Genomic DNA, 20806 nt, shown 5'->3' with positions numbered 1-20806 from the left:
GCATAATAGACATTACTCAGGACTGAGTATGTAAAGAGTGGGCGTAAGTGTTAATGAGCACAGAAATACACAAAATAGCACAATAAGTCAATTCCAAGAAACTTTTTTTTTCATATGATGAAAGAAATAACACGATGGTAAAAATAAAAGTAAACAAGAACATTGTAAGTATAGTTGCATTTTAGTTAACACTACACTCGTCTGCAATTTGCATGAGCTCTCAGTTTGCTCTGAAGTTCATTAAGCTAAACATCAAGTAACGCCACACTTCGCCTCAGGGAGAACACATGGTTGGCCAGTGTGTAAAGAAAGGCATTACGCTGAGTGTCAAAATAATATCTCTGCCTCCTTCTTTTTTTCACTAAGACCGACTTGTGTAAACAGAGAAGAAATGGGTAATGCTCCTCACATGTGCTTTAATTGCACTGTGTGTAACTGTCGGTCTGAGAGTGCAGAGGCGTACGCAACAGACATTAATATTTACAAAATATCACAGAGGTGACAAACGTCCAGCACTTCAATACATATGAAATATTTTATAGAGTTCCCAGTCTGTGATGGTCGTCTGTGTTTTGTAAATGGCTTTGCAAAAGTATTTTTAAATGTGAATAACAATGTCGACTAACCAGTCATTAGAGTTGAAGAGGTCAGTGAAACATTCTTTCATTTAGCATTCTAAAGCATGAAAGGCTGTAATGTCATTGAACTTTCTGGAATCTAAAATTTTCTAAAGCATATCCAAAATATGTAATATGGAATAAATGTGTAATTTGAAAGGAATGCATGTCTGGTCTATTTTTCAGCACTGTGACCGCTCCCGGAGTATGATTAGATCTTAATAGAAGATATAAAACATTTATAAAAAAATATATATATATCAGAGAAAGATGTTTATAGATTTTAGGACTGCAAAGCAGTGTCAAAAATCTGTACATGATCAAAACCTTACCATAAAACGCACTGAATATTAACCACTGCGTGCTTGCTGGCATCAAAAATGGACTGGGACAACTTGGCAAGAATGCAACAGTTGATCAAGAGTATGTTATCCAAGAATTTACAAACACACACACACACACACACACACACACACACACACACACACACACACACACACACACACACACACACACACACACAGAGTCAGAAAAAGTCATGGCAATCTGATCAAGCAGTTCATTTTAAATCCAGCAGATCCCCAATTAGGAATGTTGACTGGCACTGGTTTTTAGTGGAAAAGAGTTTGTTTTTTTTATCTATCTATCTATCTATCTATCTATCTATATATATATATATATATATATATATAGACATAGATATATGAATTAGGTGTATACTCTGCCACATGTGCTGCAGAAAGTGGTGAAAGAAATGAGAAATGTAAACATGACAGAAGCGAGGCTGCCATATCGCGCCATCGGCCCCTCTGGCCAACACCAGTAGGCGCTAGGTGAAGTGTCTTGCCCAAGGACACAACGACCAGGACAGAGAGTACAGGGATCGAACAGGCGACCTTCCGGTTACAGATGCGCTTCCCAACCCCCTGAGCCACGGTCGCCCCAAGTATGGTGATACTTATGTGTGATAAGCTAAAAAATGCCTATCTAGCTCTAATGTAAATAACACATACTACACCAAACACCCACATAAAAGCAAATGAATGACTATAAAACCTAAATTACTGTATTACTTATTTTTTTCTGTTGCATGTCCAACCATTCTATTATGAAAAGACCAACCACACAGCATACATTCTGCAAATATGTGTAAAGCACATATATAAAAGCATTATTGTATTCTGTTTCACCTCTTCTCTACAAAATATTATGCCGTGACTTCTCATCCTACCAAATACCCCGCTCTCCTGAAGTGATTTAAACACGGTGTCTTGTCCACACGAGCGTAATTATTAAAACAAATACTGCTCATTGAGTCACAGAAAAGCTAAACACAATTAGCTGTTTTTGTTGGAATTGCTGCATGAGATTAGTTGGAGCCATAAAATGTTTACTCATCGTGGTGCGAGTGAAGCTGCAATGCATTAAAACCTACACACAAAACCAAAAGGACAAATAAATCCCTTGTATGGTAAACAACCAACTAGGATAGAACAGAGTAAACAATGTCTGAATAGCACTTAACTCAAGATTTTGAAATGGTCTGAAATCCTGTGTTTTCTATTACAGATTTGATTTGTAGCATAGAGTACATTATTTATTGTATTATTTTTTTAAATTTATTAAAGGGTATGTCTGCTTTGGCATTAATGTAATGTATCTGTGTTATTTATCTTACTATGTTTATGTGCTGTCTGAATGTGTTTCTGATTAGCTAATAAATGTATTGCTAAAATTATCGTCCAATATTTTATTTAGAAAAAAGTTTTAAAAAAACACTGATCCAGTGCTCCATAATACAGGGAGTGCAGAATTATTAGGCAAGTTGTATTTTTGAGGAATAATTTTATTATTGAACAACAATGAACCCAAAAAAACTCATTAATATCAAAGCTGAATGTTTTTGGAAGTAGTTTTTAGTTTGTTTTTAGTTTTAGCTATTTTAGGGGGATATCTGTGTGTGCAGGTGACTATTACTGTGCACAATTATTAGGCAACTTGACAAAAAACAAATACATACCCATTTGAATTATTTATTTTTACCAGTGAAACCAATATAACATCTCCACATTCACAAATATACATTTCTGACATTCAAAAACAAAACAAAAACAAATCAGCGACCAATATAGCCACCTTTCTTTGCAAGGACACTCAAAAGCCTGCCATCCATGGATTCTGTCAGTGTTTTGATCTGTTCACCATCAACATTGCGTGCAGCAGCAACCACAGCCTCCCAGACACTGTTCAGAGAGGTGTACTGTTTTCCCTCCTTGTAAATCTCACATTTGATGATGGACCACAGGTTCTCAATGGGTTTCAGATCAGGTGAACAAGGTGGCCATGTCATTAATTTTTCTTCTTTTATACCCTTTCTTGCCAGCCACGCTGTGGAGTACTTGGACGCGTGTGATGGAGCATTGTCCTGCATGAAAATCATGTTTTTCTTGAAGGATGCAGACTTCTTCCTGTACCACTGCTTGAAGAAGGTGTCTTCCAGAAACTGGCAGTAGGACTGGGAGTTGAGCTTGACTCCATCCTCAACCCGAAAAGGCCCCACAAGCTCATCTTTGATGATACCAGCCCAAACCAGTACTCCACCTCCACCTTGCTGGCGTCTGAGTCGGACTGGAGCTCTCTGCCCTTTACCAATCCAGCCACGGGCCCATCCATCTGGCCCATCAAGACTCACTCTCATTTCATCAGTCCATAAAACCTTAGAAAAACCAGTCTTGAGATATTTCTTGGCCCAGTCTTGACGTTTCAGCTTGTGTGTCTTGTTCAGTGGTGGTCGTCTTTCAGCCTTTCTTACCTTGGCCATGTCTCTGAGTATTGCACACCTTGTGCTCTTGGGCACTCCAGTGATGTTGCAGCTCTGAAATATGGCCAAACTGGTGGCAAGTGGCATCTTGGCAGCTGCACGCTTGACTTTTCTCAGTTCATGGGCAGTTATTTTGCGCCTTGGTTTTTCCACACGCTTCTTGCGACCCTGTTGACTATTTTGAATGAAACGCTTGATTGTTCGATGATCACGCTTCAGAAGCTTTGCAATTTTGAGACTGCTGCATCCCTCTGCAAGATATCTCACTATTTTTGACTTTTCTGAGCCTGCCAAGTCCTTCTTTTGACGCATTTTGCCAAAGGAAAGGATGTTGCCTAATAATTATGCACACCTGATATAGGGTGTTGATGTCATTAGACCACACCCCTTCTCATTACAGAGATGCACATCACCTAATATGCTTAATTGGTAGTAGGCTTTCGAGCCTATACAGCTTGGAGTAGGACAACATGCATGAAAAGGATGATGTGGACAAAATACTCATTTGCCTAATAATTCTGCACTCCCTGTACAATTTGCTATTTAAATGTAGGTGATTCATGATTGGGCATGATTGACTATGGCTTTCTGGACTGAGTGGATCAGAGCAGATCAGAAGTTTGGATATGAAGTAATAAAAGATGTTTGGCTTTCTGAATGAACAGGGGATCTTGGATGTGTTAAGAGTGACGGAGCAAAAAGTGTCTCGTCCTCAGATGCTCTTCGGTATGCATGTTTTTGCATGACAAGCTACGTTTTCACTTGCCAGAAGATTTCATCCCCTTCCAAACCCAACTCTATTGGTCATAAAAGGACAGGAAGAGATTTGTCTCTTTTACCCTCCTCAAGGTACAAAGAAGGTAATGACATAAACAATTTAAAGGACAACTCTTCGGAGTTTGTGTCACTGTTTATGGTGTGTCAACAGCAGACAGGGGAGTGCTCTGTGGCCAGTATACATGAGTATCTCACAATGCAGCTCTGTATTATAAATTTCAGTGAGAGAAAAGTTATGGACTGAGCTCCTGAGTGCATGGTTAAATGTGGCTGTATCAAATGCATGGGAATACATTCTCCACCAAGAAATGTGACAACAGCAAATGGCTTAGCAGATTTTTCTTCTGAGCTAGAGGGGCCAATAACTGTCACTTTAGTTTAGGCCCACAGACTTTCAGCTCCCTGTGTCTGGTCAGTAATTTGTAGAGGGGAACTCCATATTATAGTGTTTTGTAATACAGAGATAATCCTCCCAGACCTGGTCTGGTGCTCTGACTGTGAACAAGTCCCCGAGGAGTCCTGCCCTCTCTCTCCGAGAGGCACCTGTGTGTGTGTTAGGGGGAGGCAGGAGGTGTCTAAGGGTTGTTAGCATGAGGTATAACTGTTGTTCTGGGTTTCTGGTTAAAGGTAAAGTGTGGGTTAAGTTCGTGGGGTCTCATGTCCCTCAGCTCTTTCTAGCTCGCTTTACTGGTTTTGGCATTTATTAGGCTTTATGCTGTGCACTGGATCTTTATTGGAGTTTATACTATGAAATGACCCAGACTGAATATCAGACCTAGGAAACTAAAAACTGCTCCCTTGGTCTTTTACCTCTACTAACAACTTATTTTACTGTTTTTCAGAGAATATTGAGTATAATGATACCCTGTCAAAAAAATCACAAGATGTAACGTGTAAAGTCTGGAGAGCATGAGAAACAAAACAAACAACAGCAATAACTGGAACATGTTTTCTGAGGAGGTCATTTCATACTTTATTATGGATTAAACTTTAAACAGGGATATTATTTTTTTTCTATTTTCTCTTTGTTCCCATAGCCTGCAAGCTCACAACTGTTCGCTTTTCTGTTCTGTCATTTTTATTCTGCTCATGTGCAAACGTGCAAAACGAAATGATATGAAAAAGCAAAGAGAAAGAAAAACAAACACAGAGGATGAGAAGCAGGCGGAAGCCCGTAAAGCCTGGTGACCCGGGTCAGCTCTCTCAGATACACATCACTAAGAGGGGCTATAAAAGTTCAAGAGGAGGTGTCTCTGTCGATCCAGAGAAAATAAACCCAAGCCTGACTATACAAGGACATCAGCATGAAACACACGGAGGCCCAGGCAGAGTAACAACAACAAGGACAAAATCTACATCCATCATTCAAGGGTAGATACAGTGCGTCTTACATGGAGAAACACAATTTGCCCATACAGCTTTGCAATCGCACACATTTATAAGCACATGTGCACACATAACATTCAGTCGCTCCACACAGATTGGAGAAAGCATGTTTGCACTGGGATTTCAGAGCGTGAGGTGTCCGGGTCCTACTGCATGTTCCTAAGATGTTAGCCATAATAAGAGGTTAACCAGACATGACTTCTCTTTCTTTTACACAGCATATAACAGTGCACTTCATGCTTCACACACCTAAATCAATATCCATACACAGGCCAAAAAAGTACATATAAAAAACTATATGACTAGATCTGTATACAAAAACCACAGGGACTACTCCATACAGCCAGCATAAATAACCAACAACACAGGCTGTTCATCATCACTTATTGGTGTATGTACATGCCGTGGGTTTGCGGGAACATGACTGGTCGGTACATTCATCAATCTGATAGTGATCAGTCCCATATAGGGGAGATTAATCATTAGCTCTGCCGGGGCAAATGCATGGCACGGCAGATAGTGATTATTGATGGGTTAATCCCAAGTCCATGGTTTTGCATTCAAGCAACAGCCTCAGGGTCTATCATGCAAAAACATTTTTATTTATTTTTATATCGCTTTTTTATTAAGGCATATGCAGAGAGTTAATGCAGCAGAGGGCAAATTAGGACAATTATGGTTAATGCACCATATTCATATCAATATACTCGTGCGGTTACCTGAAGCAAAGTACGAATTTGCAATTTTCAATACACTATAAGAAGGATTAAGAAATTTCCTGGTTCAGTATAATATGACAGTGTCACTGATGGGAAAGTAGAATCCTATCACCGTCCTCTCGGTTTCTTATTTAATCTTTTCTCTCTCCAACCTTCCTTTCCTTTCTCTCGCTCCCTTTCTCCCTCCTGAAAGTGATGTTTTGCAGAAGTGCTTTTAAAAGCCCCTGAGGGTAAATAGTGCTCGAAACGTAAACAGAAATGAGCTGACCTTGCCAGAGTTTTGGCTCTTGACAGTAGAGCTGCTTTAAGACTTCAAGCAGCAAGGGTCACAACTATAAACAAATCCATTCCAATGCCAGCAATACATACATACAGAGGGAAAGCAAACAAGTTCCTGCCAAAGGAACGTAATTAATGAAAACTCAAGAGAGATAATATGAAAGAAAAGGAAAACAGGGATAGAGTCAGTGGAAAAAAAATGTAGAAGATAAGAGGGGGTGGTCTTCTCATGGCTAAGGAGTATTACTAGTGGAGAAATGCAGTAGGAGGAGGAGGAGGAGATGAAGCAATAACACAGAGAACAGGGTGAAAAATTCCTCACCAGTGTATTTAAAGCCGGATGTGAGTCACCTCACCTGGCATCTGTTTTGGTTTAGCCAAAAGGTCAAAGTTCATGGTTCATAGGTTCTGAGCAGCTCAAGTACACCAAAGGAATTTTCACAGCTTTAACATTAAATGGGGAAACTGAGCATCTAACAGTTCAGGCGCAAATCAATTTAGTAACTTGGGTGACGCATTTAGCTTCTATATTAATTTATTCAACCCCAGTGTGTAGTTTCTGGCCAAAGATGGAGAACAAGGAGGACATGATGAGGAACTTACCAAAGCCAAAATGCATCAGGGCTTATCTGATTAGGAAATTTAAAAACCAAACCTACAATATCGTTCCTTTACTCTACCTTCAAGACTTGTCTTTATCCATTTGACCTTGAATCATCTGCTTGTTTATCCTCTACTGAGGAAGGCAGAGAGTCAAGTCCACAGCTCATTATTGATCTACAGCACATTTGTGCATATAACGTATTAAAACACACACACACACACACTGCACACACTTTTACTCAATCTTAAATAGAAGCAAGAAAGTAAGAAAAAACACAACAGAATGAGTTAATTAAATATGGTATAATTATAATAACATATACTCTGAAGTGTGACTTTGGGCTGAAGTGAAAAGTGTTGCAAATGAGGCTGAAACATCATCCTCTTTTTAGGCACATAAAAAAGGCGATTGGTTATTGCTCCAAAAAGAGAGCGTAGGTCACAAGGTGACTATGAAAACCAGGAAGCTAGAACACCTAGGCAGACTGCAGAGGCAGTGACAGGCGTGTGTCCGTACCAAAAGTTCAGTGATACATAAAATTCTTGTTATTCTAATGACAGAAAATGCCACTGTGCACAGCACTCTCATCTCATGCATGTCAGTAAGTAAAAGACATAGAGGACCTTCTTCATTTTTAGAAGTAACTCTACCTGTGCTATACTCCTAAGAGAATCCACTATTACCAGTGCTGGATGCCCTGGATTGGGGCAGTCTATACAGATTGTGGTGTGTGTCTCCTCGGGGCAGTGTTTGTCATGTCGGAGAATCTTGTTATATACTCCAAGTTCCTCAGCCCTGTGATAAGTCATCGTTATAGCTGGCCAACCTGGCAACCCAGTGATAAGGGAGCCATGTTCAATCACAACGCCAGCCAATATTTCAAATTCCATATTGTTTGCCTGCGGTCGAAGTTCCCTCCCTCCAGCCCACACACACACACACACACACACACACACACACACACACACACACACACACACACACACACACACACACACACATATAAAGGACACCTTTTCTATTTTCATCTTCTTCTGTCTCAGCTGCTGTTACTTTCTCGCTGTCTTTCTGTCTGTCTCTCTCTCTCTCTCCCATCAGGGAACACGAGGATGAGTGGTGTCTGTACCATGTTAGAACAGGGGAGGTTATGTTAACAGAGTGCAGAACCTGTCACACCAGCTCGACATGTCCTTTACTGAGGAGGAAGAGGGATTATTCACAAGGAAAAAAAACAGCTCATGCTCAACTTTCTAAATATATACACGAGCCCAGGAGCAAAAGTTATTTGTTTTACAATCATTATACAGAAGACACATCAGACCAGTGCTGCAATAAAATGTGTTTAATGCATTTTAGCTAAAATCACAATCACAAGTCAACAGGAAACAAAATATAAATATCTGTGGTACAAAAGAAGCAAAGCTACCCCCCCACCCCTTAAGTGCTCTGTAATCCACATTAAGGCTGCTCCTCTGAACTTAAGACTGTGAGGACATGAGAGGATGCTTACAGGCCTTGTATAAACACTCCTACACACAGGCCCTCCTCTGTTTAGTGGTTTTGAGGCTCCACCAAGAAGCTGACCAGCGAAGAGGCATCAGGTGGGGTCTGGCCACATCTGGTGTAGCAGGAAGAGGTCTCTGCTTGCTCTCATGAGCATCATCCTTCTCAACACCATGTCCTCTAAACTTCTTGTGAGCTCTCTTCCTCTGTGTAACTCTCAGAAAAAAGAAGCACAAAAAAAAAAAGCTGATGGGTTCGGCTTGGGAAAGCAATGGCTCCCGCGGCTGTGTTTATACAGCTTTAAGAGAAGGCAGTTTAGCAGGTGCATGACGATGTAAGTACAACCGCAATCCACCACTAAGAGGATTAAAAGCTAGGATGATATCTTTCTAGTAAATAACATTTTTCTGGAAAGAAAATACAGCAATAATGGAGCTCTTCTCATTCCCCTGGCTTCATCCTCTTTGCATTGGAAGACAAAAAGTAAGTGAGAGGGAGGGAGAGAATGAGTTTATATTGGCTGAAAAAAAACAGGTGTTAAGCCTCTCCAAACTGGTCTGTGTAATGGGGTTCTGTTTGGAGGGTGTGGAACCGGCGGATAAACAGCATGCTGGTCTATATATTTGCCTCTTTCTACTCTATAATCCTAACAGCGTTACCCAAAGAGTATGCATTATAAGCATCAGAAGCATCTCAAACATATATCATCACTGAAGCCTTCCTATGCTGACAAGTGTTGCCAGTGCCAGAAAATGCCATTATTTATCCCCATTTAAGCTGCTGCTTTAAGTTTGGTTGTGTTACAGACACCCCAGCATGGAAGGTGATCTTGGGCTCTGTGGTCAATAGAGAGGTTATCTGCCTCTCACAGCATGGCTGAGGCAACTCGTATCATAACAGTAGAACACCTGGCCCGAGTCTAACACATATCCATTTTGTCCTGTGATTCTTGTTGGGCCTCTCGCTTTCACTTTACTTTTAATTTCTTAATTCCTTCAGAGCAGTGCCCCATGACTACCTGGGGGTCCTTCTTCTCTTGCCCACTCATAAAGCAAAAAGCAGTGGGTGTTTACACCTGCTAGGCCCCACTCAAAGCCTTGGGGTGGAGTTAGAGAACTGCCCACTCTCTCCTCCCCACTCCTCCCTCTCCTATAGGAAACAATCAGCCTGTTACGGAGGCATCAATGGCTCTCCCAGCTGGAGTTTCCCTTTGGTTATTGAGTGCAGATAGGACGCCACTGCGCATTTGTGTGTGTGAGTGTGTGCATGTGCACAGCCAGTGTTGTGATGAGCGCTGCTCAAAACACACTCCAAAACCCAAGTGGATGGGTGGGGCGGCGGACTCTTTTCCACCTCATATCACACAATGCAGCCAATTCTGTTGCCTGCTGAAGTGGAGAGAGAAGGAGGGTAAAGTCCTGGTCTTGAGTGGGTATGAACCCCTAGATCAGTGACCCAGTAGGACAATAGGGCTTCTCACAAGCAGACCCCTTCACCAACCCTCCAACACAACTAAGTTAATCCCCTGAGCTGACCATCTTACCATTAGTGCATAAGTACCGAGTCAGCCTAATTGCGTACCAAAAAAGGCATGTTTCAAGTAGCAGCCAACCACTGGTAGAGCGACACACAAGTGCAACATTTTTAGCGCTGTGATTTGTAATTGCAAAGTTAGAACGTAGGTTTATCTCTCCTAGGAAAAAAAACCCAAAACATGCATGCTTTTAAATTAAGAGTAATTTTCCCAGGTATTCAACCAGAACCAAAGCTTTCAGAGTAATTTACACCTAATATGAATTGGCGAATTGTTGCATTTTATTATAGACTCGTCCTGATGCCCTGGCACCAGGGATAAGGGGCATAAAACAAAAACTGAAACATACTTGAAAAACCACATCAAGACAACTGACAGCATGAACACAAAGCTTTTTTGTTTGTTTTTTTACAAATAAAAAACACATAGAATCTATAGTATTTGTTGGTAAGACACAAATTACACTAGGGTTGGGCAATTTGTGCTCCCCTAAGGACACCTTCAGGGAAGAACTATCTACACTCTGTAATGCATTTTGTGTGGTCCAAATACAAAACACACAACAGGAGAGAAAAATTTTATCATCTTCAAGCATGAAGAGAAAGACTAAGCTAAACTAGCCTACAGGGTACAACAAGAGCAGGCCTGGTCACACAAATGATTAAGCCTACTGACAACAACAGTAGACAAATGTCTCGGATATTTCTTATAGTATTATCTTTGCCTACCTCTTCTTTTTTTAACCCTTTTCTTTTTTAAACTACAGACCAAATTTCTATTAACTTTTTCAATCAGTTTACTGTTTCACTTCATCATGCCTTTTCTTTCACATTCAAACACGCCCATTGGAAAGAACAAAAAAAGTTGAGGAGTGGAAACATAACCAGTGTTCCTCCAAACACAGTTACCTTAAGCTCCAATTTAAAATCAAATCAAAACACAAAAAGACCCTCCTTCTGTTTTGTCTTGTTTTGAGATGATGATGGATCATTGCAGCTGTTCCCCACACGTGCATTCATATCAAAGAGGCCAGAGTATGAACTTGTGTTTGCGCTGCACTCATATGCCCAAATATATTTACATCGCAGTTGTTGATTATATGTGAAAATGCATGAAACTATTTCAAGGTAAGATCAATTTTATTTGAATCTCATAATAATGATTATGCATTAATAGGAAATTAAGCAATTACTTTGCAAGCTAATGCTGATTACTCCCACCATCATCAGTCGCCAGTATCCTTGTCCATCAGATTAACCCTATCTGGTATCTGTTCTTCACAGCCTCATGCATAGCAATGACAAACTTTTTTCACACAATTCTAGGCCAAACTTTTTTTTTTAATGCCACATAGCTGTAATACTGTATCATGAATACAGAAACAGTATCCATATAAAGAGAAAAGTAAGGGGAAAAACATCACATTTAGAAAAGCAATAATCTTATCAAATCCACGGAGGGCCATTACAAGACATCAGACTCTCTGCCAGCAGGGATACAGTTCGTACCAAGAGATCAGAAATCTTCTACTCTAGCCAAAGGGAAAAATTCAAAACAGTGCTACTGGGCTTTTTTTCAGTTTTTAAGAAATCTAAAATTACTGCAGAAACTTTCCAAAACTCAAATGTAGTCTGAACTTGCTCTGCAAGGAAATGATCACAATGAAAAATGCAACTTTAGCACCTCCTTATTCCAAAAACGGCTGCATGATTTTCTTCAGGATCAGCTACTAATTCAGGCTGAATGAAGTCATACTCAAATGGAAACTAAGATAGGTTATCAAGAGTAGATGAATGCTATTAGAGCAATTGTTAACAGTTATTTTGTCTCTGTACTTTTGTGTTAAATACATAATACGACTATCACAATTTTGACAATGTGTTTGAATTCCTATATTCAGTTACCAAAGAATGAACACACTTGTCTGAGCAGACTTAAAAAAACCTTGAACCCTGATTTAAAGGTCACCAGCTGCTGTAAAACTTGGCCCACACTAGTTAACATTTATCAGTCATTCTCCTGCATAAAGGTTGGTGCTTATTTCAGATTAGCCTTGTGAAACAGCACAACAAAGTGCACCCTTTTCCTCCCCTCTCATGCACCCTCTTAGCCCTTCTCCCTCCTTCTCCTTTACCTTCCAGACTGACACAGTGCAACGCTTTTATCCCAAAGGTTTCAAAGGTTCTCTTCTCCCTGAATACAAAACACTACTGCCTCTTGAACTTTTGATGGTGGCTGAAAAGCAAAGGAAAGTCAGAAACACTCTCTATAAAGACATCACAGACAGGGTTCAGGTGTAGTTCACCTGAACTCCATCCATATTCAAAAGGTTTGTCTCTTCCTCCCTCCAGCAAGCTATTCCGGTCTACCTATTGGTATGGATGAGAGAAAGCCCTATTGAAAGGCTCATAAACATATGACAGAGATGTGGCCATGTGGAAGATGGTCATTGAAAGGGGCTTACACAGATAGAGCTAGCCATAGGCCCAAAGGCCTCAGTGCAAACATATTAATCAGCACCATGTCGTCTTTCTTTCTAAACAAATTATCTAAGGAAGTAGAAGGTAAAAGATATATGGATGGACAATATGCATGAAGTTGCTCCATTTGTCAGTGCTTTTGAAGCTGAGAGGCAAAACCTAGTAGGAAAGGATAATGTTTAGGGTCTTAGGATAAGCCATTGATTACTGTTTCCCATGTACTTTAATCAGCCTGTAGTGACACTTTACCACTGCCAGAGAAGGACACCCCATTGTCTTGGAGATAGAAAACACAGAGTTTAGGGGGTCCATATGCCACACTAATTGTTTATTGACTGTTCACAGCGAGGAGGAAGATAATTAGGGTCATTAACTAGTGTAACTAAGCAGACACAAGTTGTCAATTCCAGATCCCACCAGGCTTGTTTGCTCTATTGTAACAAGCTGTGTAGGATAACCGGTGTCTTTCCATGGGAAAACAGCTGGAGAAAGCATGGAAACACTTCTTTTCTGTTTTTATTATTCCTCCGCCTCCTCCGTTCTTCCTCCTCCTTTTCATTCCTTTTTTTTGTTTATTTTTCCTCCTACGGAGAGGGTCATATGCATCCCTTCATCGGCCATCACGTACTTTTTACTCCTTTTTTTTTGCCTCTGTTTCACTTTAAAAGTTGACATGAAAACAAACATACTTGCATACAGTTCCATGTGAAATGTGAGAGGGATGATAAAAATGCACTTCATACACACTGGTCCAGGGATATGATCCCGGGGGGTTAAATAATATAACTTCAGTGTTACAGGATGACGTGATTTGCCTATACACGAGGGCCGCTATCACATCTCAGTGCAATTAAACACTCCTAAACATAAAAACGTTCTCACCCTCACTGCAACTCTGCGAGCAATTTATGTAACAATATGGAAAAGTTCAGCGAATTTGGAGGGAAGAAAAAACTCATCACCACCTCATCAGCCTTGGATAAACAACTTTTTGTCGTGTTTTGGAATCCTAGAACAGGCTGCTCTGATGCCTTGATAACCTTGAGTTTTGAGGTCAAGGCAGTCATGAAATAACTCACAGGCAAAATCATCCATTCTGGTGTTTTATCTCACTCCCCTGCCATGTGCTTTATATAATTATATAATTATTTCCAACTAAGAATTTGTCAAACTAGCTGATATGTATTCTTCAACTCACTGCTAAAAACAAAACTCAACTAAAAGCAAAAAGTTTCTTTAAGGGGGAAATTCATTCCGGTTACAACCATGCAGCTTGATGAGGAATGATCGAAATGAAACATGTAAAGTGGCCTTTTAGGTTCACCTTTTCACTCTATGTTTCACTGTGACAAGGGATTCCACTTCAAAGATAATGAGAAATCATTCTACAGGCACATTTTCAATAAAAAACCCAGAATGTTTGGATTTTCACTGGTGGAATTTGTATTAAGCGGGTGTCGAGGAGGTGTTGAAAGGGTCCAAGGGAAACTGGCTTTGCAAGGACGGCCGAGGGGTCCTGAAGCTCAGAAGCATGTGGGCAAAACCATCAGTTACTCCCAGATGCTATCAGGTCACAACAGCAGCTATGCCTGAACTCCCCAGGGACACACAAACACACAGCTGGAGAAGGCATTAGGACAGAATTTGAACCACAACCAGAAGGAATAGGCTATAGGGGATTTTCAGCTGCGTGTCAAATGTGTGCTAGTGAGACTAAATATGTGGGTGAGTGAGAGATCATAGGTAGTGAATAGTGCTGCTTGTTTCTGTCTGTGTTTAGGTATGCACATTGCTCCATGTAGTTGTGGCCGTGCACTTGTAAATTTATCTCCGTGTATGCTTTTAAGCTGTATTATTTTGTTCTGGGGAGATTAAACAACTGCAGGGATACAGTGTTTAACTTCTATGACACAACACAGATGCCTTGCTAAAGAAAAAAAAAGATACTTTTTATCTACTGTAAACCCTGTACCTTCCATCCATGGTTGTGCAGCAGTAAGACTTCTGAATTTGCATAACAGCAAAGGGCAATCAATAGAAGAGGGGGCCCTTTGTTAGGAACTGTCAACAAAAGCAGGGGCCACAGGCCTGCAGCCCCCCCATGTCAAAAGTGCTTATTTGGGGTGCCACTCGGACATGACAGGGCCTCAAGAAGAGGGACTTGGGGTTAAACTGCTAACAACATTAAATGTCACCCCAGGGCCTGCTTTACTACGGAAGAAATGCAAAGTGGCTTGCATCAACCACTGTCGCCAATGTTACATGATGCATTGCACTGACTCACTCAAAACTGTTGCCCATTACAAATCAAGTGCATTTGCATTCAAAAATAAAAATAAATGCATGAAATATGATGTAGTGGAAGCATTTTAAATGCTTAATAAAATATAGTGCCCGATAATATATTTTTGGTCATGACATGAAATTCATCTATAACACTTATGTGTAATAAACCAGACTTGTGTATTAGTCAGGCAGCTGACAAAATGTTGATGTTTCCAAACAGTGTGTCTCCCTGCTCTCTGTTTCTTCCCTTTCCTAATTCTTAAATAATGCCACTCATTCATGGATGGCTTTTTCATCCATTATGGATCAATACCATATTTGATTTTGTTTGTTCTGTGCCAAGTGTCAATGTGCACAAGTCAAAGGGAAGCAGCCCTTTGTTTCATCCCGTTAATAAACACGAAAGCATTTAATATTTCATTTCTTCTACCGAAGGGCCTCTGAGACGTCACTGTGTTTAACACCCGGTGTCTGCGAAGCTCCTCGCGTTTTCTGTCTTTCTCTCTCCCTTCCCTTTCTGTCTTTTGGGTTTGTTTGCAACTGAGGCGTCTGCTCAGGACTGTGTTCTGTAACTTATTTAACAAGGGTTCATTCTCTTGAAAGCAGTTCTACCCGCAGGACCGACACAGGCTTTGACTCGACTTTGTGTACGTCTATTAATAAATTAGCTATTCTGTCACAATCTGAAGAAAAGATTCAATTATTCACAAAATGCAATGCATAATTCCATCAACCATGTTTTAAGCAGGGCTATGAATATTTTTAGCCATTTTACTTTGGATAATTAAAGCAGTAAATCTCTTTGTGAGGCACAGACCAGCCTTTACTGACTCTATGGTTCATGTTACAATGAAAAAAAGAAGAAAAAAAGAAAGAAAAACAATACACATTTTCTGTTATGGTGAAGCCGGCATTAATCAACAGCTTCAGGTATGAATATGCAAGCAGCGGTTTAGTTAACATCTCTTATCGGAATATAAATCACTCATTTATTGGCAATCTTTCAGCTGTGGAGGATGGGAACAGGCAGGCGAGTGCAAAGGGGTAAAGTAAAGAAATAGAAACATACTGAAAGGGTGAGGAGATTTTGGGGAGGGTGTGAGAGTTAGAAAGACAAAGGATTTTGAGTTTGTGTATATGTATATGTGTGTGTGCGTGTGTGCATATGTTAGATAGAGCTACGGATAGGGAGATCAGTTTACCACAGCAAGTGTGTCCGCTGGCTCTTCTAAACTCGATTTGGGGATACCGCATTAATTTGGGGAAACATGCATCTCCCTCTTTCTCTCTGCTCTTTCTCACACCTCCAGATGAAGACTCAGTGTGCTCACAGCTCCTCTGCCATATGTCTCAGCTGAGACAAAAATGCCTCTTAGGGTTTTTCTCACAGTATTTTTCTCCAGTCACACGGTTTGCCCCTGGTCGCTACACTAACCCAATTAACAGGAAGCCCATAGCTCCCCCAGGTCAGATAAAGACACCCCCTCCTCTCTTTCCTCTCCTCTCTCACACACCCAGTGTCACACAAACCCCTCCACCGTACTCTCTGCTGCCTCTGCTGACCTTTCCGTTCCTTACAGCGAGGTTTCTCACCATCCGTTTACGCTGATATGTTCAATAAACACCACTGAAGGAAACAACAGCTGGATCAGTGATGTAAAGGTGTATGGGAATGTGGAGGGGTGGAAGGACGCACTGTGAGATGTCTGGTACGCACAAAGAACATCCATCAGAGAAAGGCTTGAATGTTTGCTTGACTAACTCAACAGAAATTTTAGAAAGTCCCAGATATGAAAAATATGGAATTGTGAATAGTTCACTAGACATTACAAGCTGATAAAAGGACACTAAACAGTGCTCAGAAATCTTCCAAAAAGACGTCAGTTGTACTCTGGGTCCCCCTGGTAAACCATAATGGCAACCAGTCAAGCAGCATGTGACCAAAACATCCTGGAGAGAGAGAGAGAGAGAGACAAAACAGGATGACTTCTAAAGCCACAAACACATCAGTCAACTTACCTCCCATCCTCCCTCCTACTCTCCATCTCTTGTCCTCTCTCTCTGTCACACACACGCACACGTGCGCGCGCACACACACACACACACACACACACACACTTCCACCCTGGCTGTCTCAATTAACCCATGGTTAATCTTGGACTTCCTGTAGCAACTTCTAAAAGGGATCCGGGTAGAACGGGAGATGGTATCTGCCAGGAAGATTACAGTGCGACAGGCAGATCAAAGAGGGCTGGACTTTGGGCCCCAGCGATTAGCGGTAATTAAATAAAGTATGTCTGTTTAAACTTCATTAGCAGCTGGGCGTTTGCTCCACCAGAGTGGGCACAACTCAACCGTCCTTAATTAAAAGATAATCCACAGGATCGCCCCTAATCTCCTTCCAAAATATGCTCTCCTCTCCACCCATGACAGAGGTTTTCAGTCTGCTACTACTACAGAACAGGCCGGTGGGTTGAGGTGAGCATTAAAGCTGCCAACAGACTGAATAGCAGCCAGACAAGTGGGTTGCTCCTCGCTCCCCTCCACAACCCCCCGACCTGGAGAAGAGTAGAGACGAAAAAAAAAGAAAAAAAAACCTGCCCCCGATAACATCAATTTAGCATGCTATTATCTCCAATGGTGGAAAACTACACTCTGGCAAAGTCTGACATAAATCTTGGAGAGCTGGGGGGACATTGAATATGCATGAGCTGAAACAGATATGACACTGCTGGCACATTAATATTCTTGTCACTGGAGGTTTTCAAACTTTCAAGTCGATGACTTGAGCGAATCCAGTCTGGAGTTTCCATAAAACAGGGCAAAAGAATATTATACATAATTAAAGACCTACAAGCTTCTGAACTCTGAGGGCGTAAAGAGAGAAAGAGAAAAAGAGAAATGTGTTGCTGTAGATTCCATAGAATTTAGATGAATCCACAGTTTGAATAAGGGTGGAGGGATACGACTGTGTGGATCAAATAAATTCTCTATCAGTGTCAGTTTCTTGATATTCAGGGCCAAGGAGCACATGCTCGACACTAACGTATTTCATAAAAATTATGTGTGCATGGGAGCGCTCAATATGCTGCCACATGAAAGAAAGACAAGCTATTTTAAAAACTGGGCACACATGCAGTTTAGTTGTCAAAGTCACTTAGACACATGCAAGAAAGGGAGCAAAGAGGACTGATGGTTAGATTGCAGCTTTGTTCTGCAAATGAGCGGATATTGATCCCTAAGTTGTGATAATTACATGGTCATGGCTCTTGGGTTCGGAATCTCCAAAGCTCTTATTTACATCACTCACAAAATGTAACAGTTGGACCTTATGTGGCCCGATCTCTTCTCCTCATTCGGTTTCCTTTGCCTACCGCTAAGTACCCATGTCATATACACTTTCCATCAAATTCATCTTTACTCTGTAATATGTGGTCATTTTGGAATCATTTTACTTCTTAATCTTGAATTTGGGGGGGGGTTAGACGTTCCGGCTCTCTGTCTATAAATTGTCCAGCCTGCAGCTATCCAAAACAAACTGGTCTTTCTGCTTTTTCCCTTGGTTTGCTGTCGTTCACACTGTTTAGTCACAACCCTGTCAGCCTGTTTTCCTACCCCCAGGAATACCTTCACTTAAGGGAAGACGAATGGTGTGACCCATCTCCACCAACAAAACACCGTATTAAACTCAGATGTGCAACCACTTTCCAAAAAGATATATCCCTAAAAAACCCACATTGTTACCCTCTTTCACTCTTTTTTCAGGAGGTAGAAGAAGGAGAGCCACTCAAAAGAATATGCTATCTTCAGAGTGATCAGACACGCTTTGGGGTTTGTAACGAACTGTGAATGATTCTGCTCTGGTCTGCCGGCTAAGCAAAGGACCGCGGGGCCTGGTCGTGAAGCAGTGATCCAGGCCACAGTCTGCGTGGCATGCCAGAGAGTCAGAATGAGATTAAACTGAGCACCAAGCACAACCACCACAAACACATATCTATGGGATGCGCTAAGTACACAACACTGCTGCCAACATTTCTAAACTGAATGGTTATTTAATAATGATAATGACTTTTTGGGGCAGATTTAAAAGATGATATACAGTGGGGCAAAAAAGTATTTAGTCAGCCACCGATTGTGCAAGTTCCCCCACTTAAAATGATGACAGAGGTCAGTAATTTGCACCAGAGGTACACTTCAACTGTGAGAGACAGAATGTGAAAAAAAAATCCATGAATCCACATGGTAGGATTTGTAAAGAATTTATTCGTAAATCAGGGTGGAAAATAAGTATTTGGTCAATAACAAAAATACAACTCAATACTTTGTAACATAACCTTTGTTGGCAATAACAGAGGTCAAACGTTTACTATAGGTCTTTACCAGGTTTGCACACACAGCCGTAGCCGGTTACCAAGATTACGTGAAGTACCCTCAGAAGGTCTGCTAGATGATGTTAATGCAGCACTACAGGCAATACCTACAACCACAATTACCGACACTAACAAGCTGATCTACAATACGGCAGCAGTGATCAGTGAGATGCTTGGTTACAAGTTGAACAGCCACAAGGGGCAGTACCCTCCATGGAGAAGGAGGCTAGAGGGCAAGATCAAAGTAGCACGGAGGGAGGTTAGCCAACTAACAGAGTTGCAGAAAGGTGCGACAAATAAGGTGCCTAAGAAATACAGCAAGCTGTCCATACCTGAGGCCTTGGAAACTGCCAAGCAAAGACTCACAGCCTTGGCCAGCCGCTTGAGGAGGTACACCAGAGAGATAGAAGGCAGGAGAATAAACCAGTTGTTCTCCACAGAACCAGCAAAGGTGTACTCTCAGTGGCAAGGGAACAATAAGAGAACAGCACCACCAAGGCTGGAGACGGAGCAATACTGGAAGAGCATATGGGAGAAGGATGCAACCCATAACGGCAATGCTCAGTGGCTAGTGGATCTGAGGGCTGACCACAGCGACCTCCCTGAACAGGGTCCAGTAACCATCACAGTGGCAGATATCCAAGAAAGGGTCTCCAGTATGAAGAGTTGGACAGCACCAGGGCCCGACATGGTTCACGCCTACTGGCTGAAGAAGCTGACTGCACTCCACGAGCGTCTGGCAGCACAAATGAACCAGCTGCTAGTTAACGAGAGACACCCGGAATGGCTAACTGAAGGCCGGACGGTCCTGATCCCCAAGGACCCCAAGAAGGGACCGGTCCCCTCCAACTACCGACCAATAACCTGCCTCAGTACTACATGGAAGCTCCTGTCAGGCATCATATCGGCTAAGATGAACAGGCACATGGGTCAATACATGAGCGGGACACAGAAAGGAATTGGCAAGAATACCAGAGGTGCAAAACACCAGCTACTGGTAGACAGAACAATCAGCCGAGACTGCAAGACCAGACTGACCAACCTGTGCACTGCCTGGATTGATTACAAGAAGGCCTATGACTCAATGCCCCACAGCTGGATACTGGAATGCCTAGAATTGTACAAGATCAATGGGACCCTAAGAGCCTTCATCAGGAACTCAATGGGGATGTGGCGTACAACACTAGAGGCCAACTCCAAGCCCATAGCACAAGTTACCATCAAGTGCGGGATCTACCAAGGAGATGCTCTGTCCCCACTGCTGTTCTGCATAGGCCTGAACCCCCTCAGTGAGATCATTAACAAGACTGGCTACGGATACCGACTACGGAACGGAGCAGTTGTCAGCCACCTCCTGTACATGGATGACATCAAGCTGTATGCCAAGAGTGAACGAGACATCGATTCACTGATCCACACTACCAGGCTAT

The 20806-nt window shown here is 41.7% G+C and overlaps 1 protein-coding gene across 6 annotated transcripts in view; it reads right to left on the bottom strand.

The window, feature by feature from the left end:
• The window catches only part of LOC309718598 (uncharacterized protein), a 311824-nt gene that overhangs the window by 92660 nt on the left and 198358 nt on the right, over window positions 1-20806 (bottom strand). The window lies entirely within an intron of this gene.

Source organism: Aulonocara stuartgranti (assembly GCF_965226115.1).
Source record: "Aulonocara stuartgranti genome assembly, chromosome: 12".
Lineage (NCBI taxonomy): Eukaryota > Metazoa > Chordata > Actinopteri > Cichliformes > Cichlidae > Aulonocara > Aulonocara stuartgranti.
Note: the sequence above shows the minus strand (reverse complement) of the source record. Positions and strands in the feature narration are given on the sequence as shown.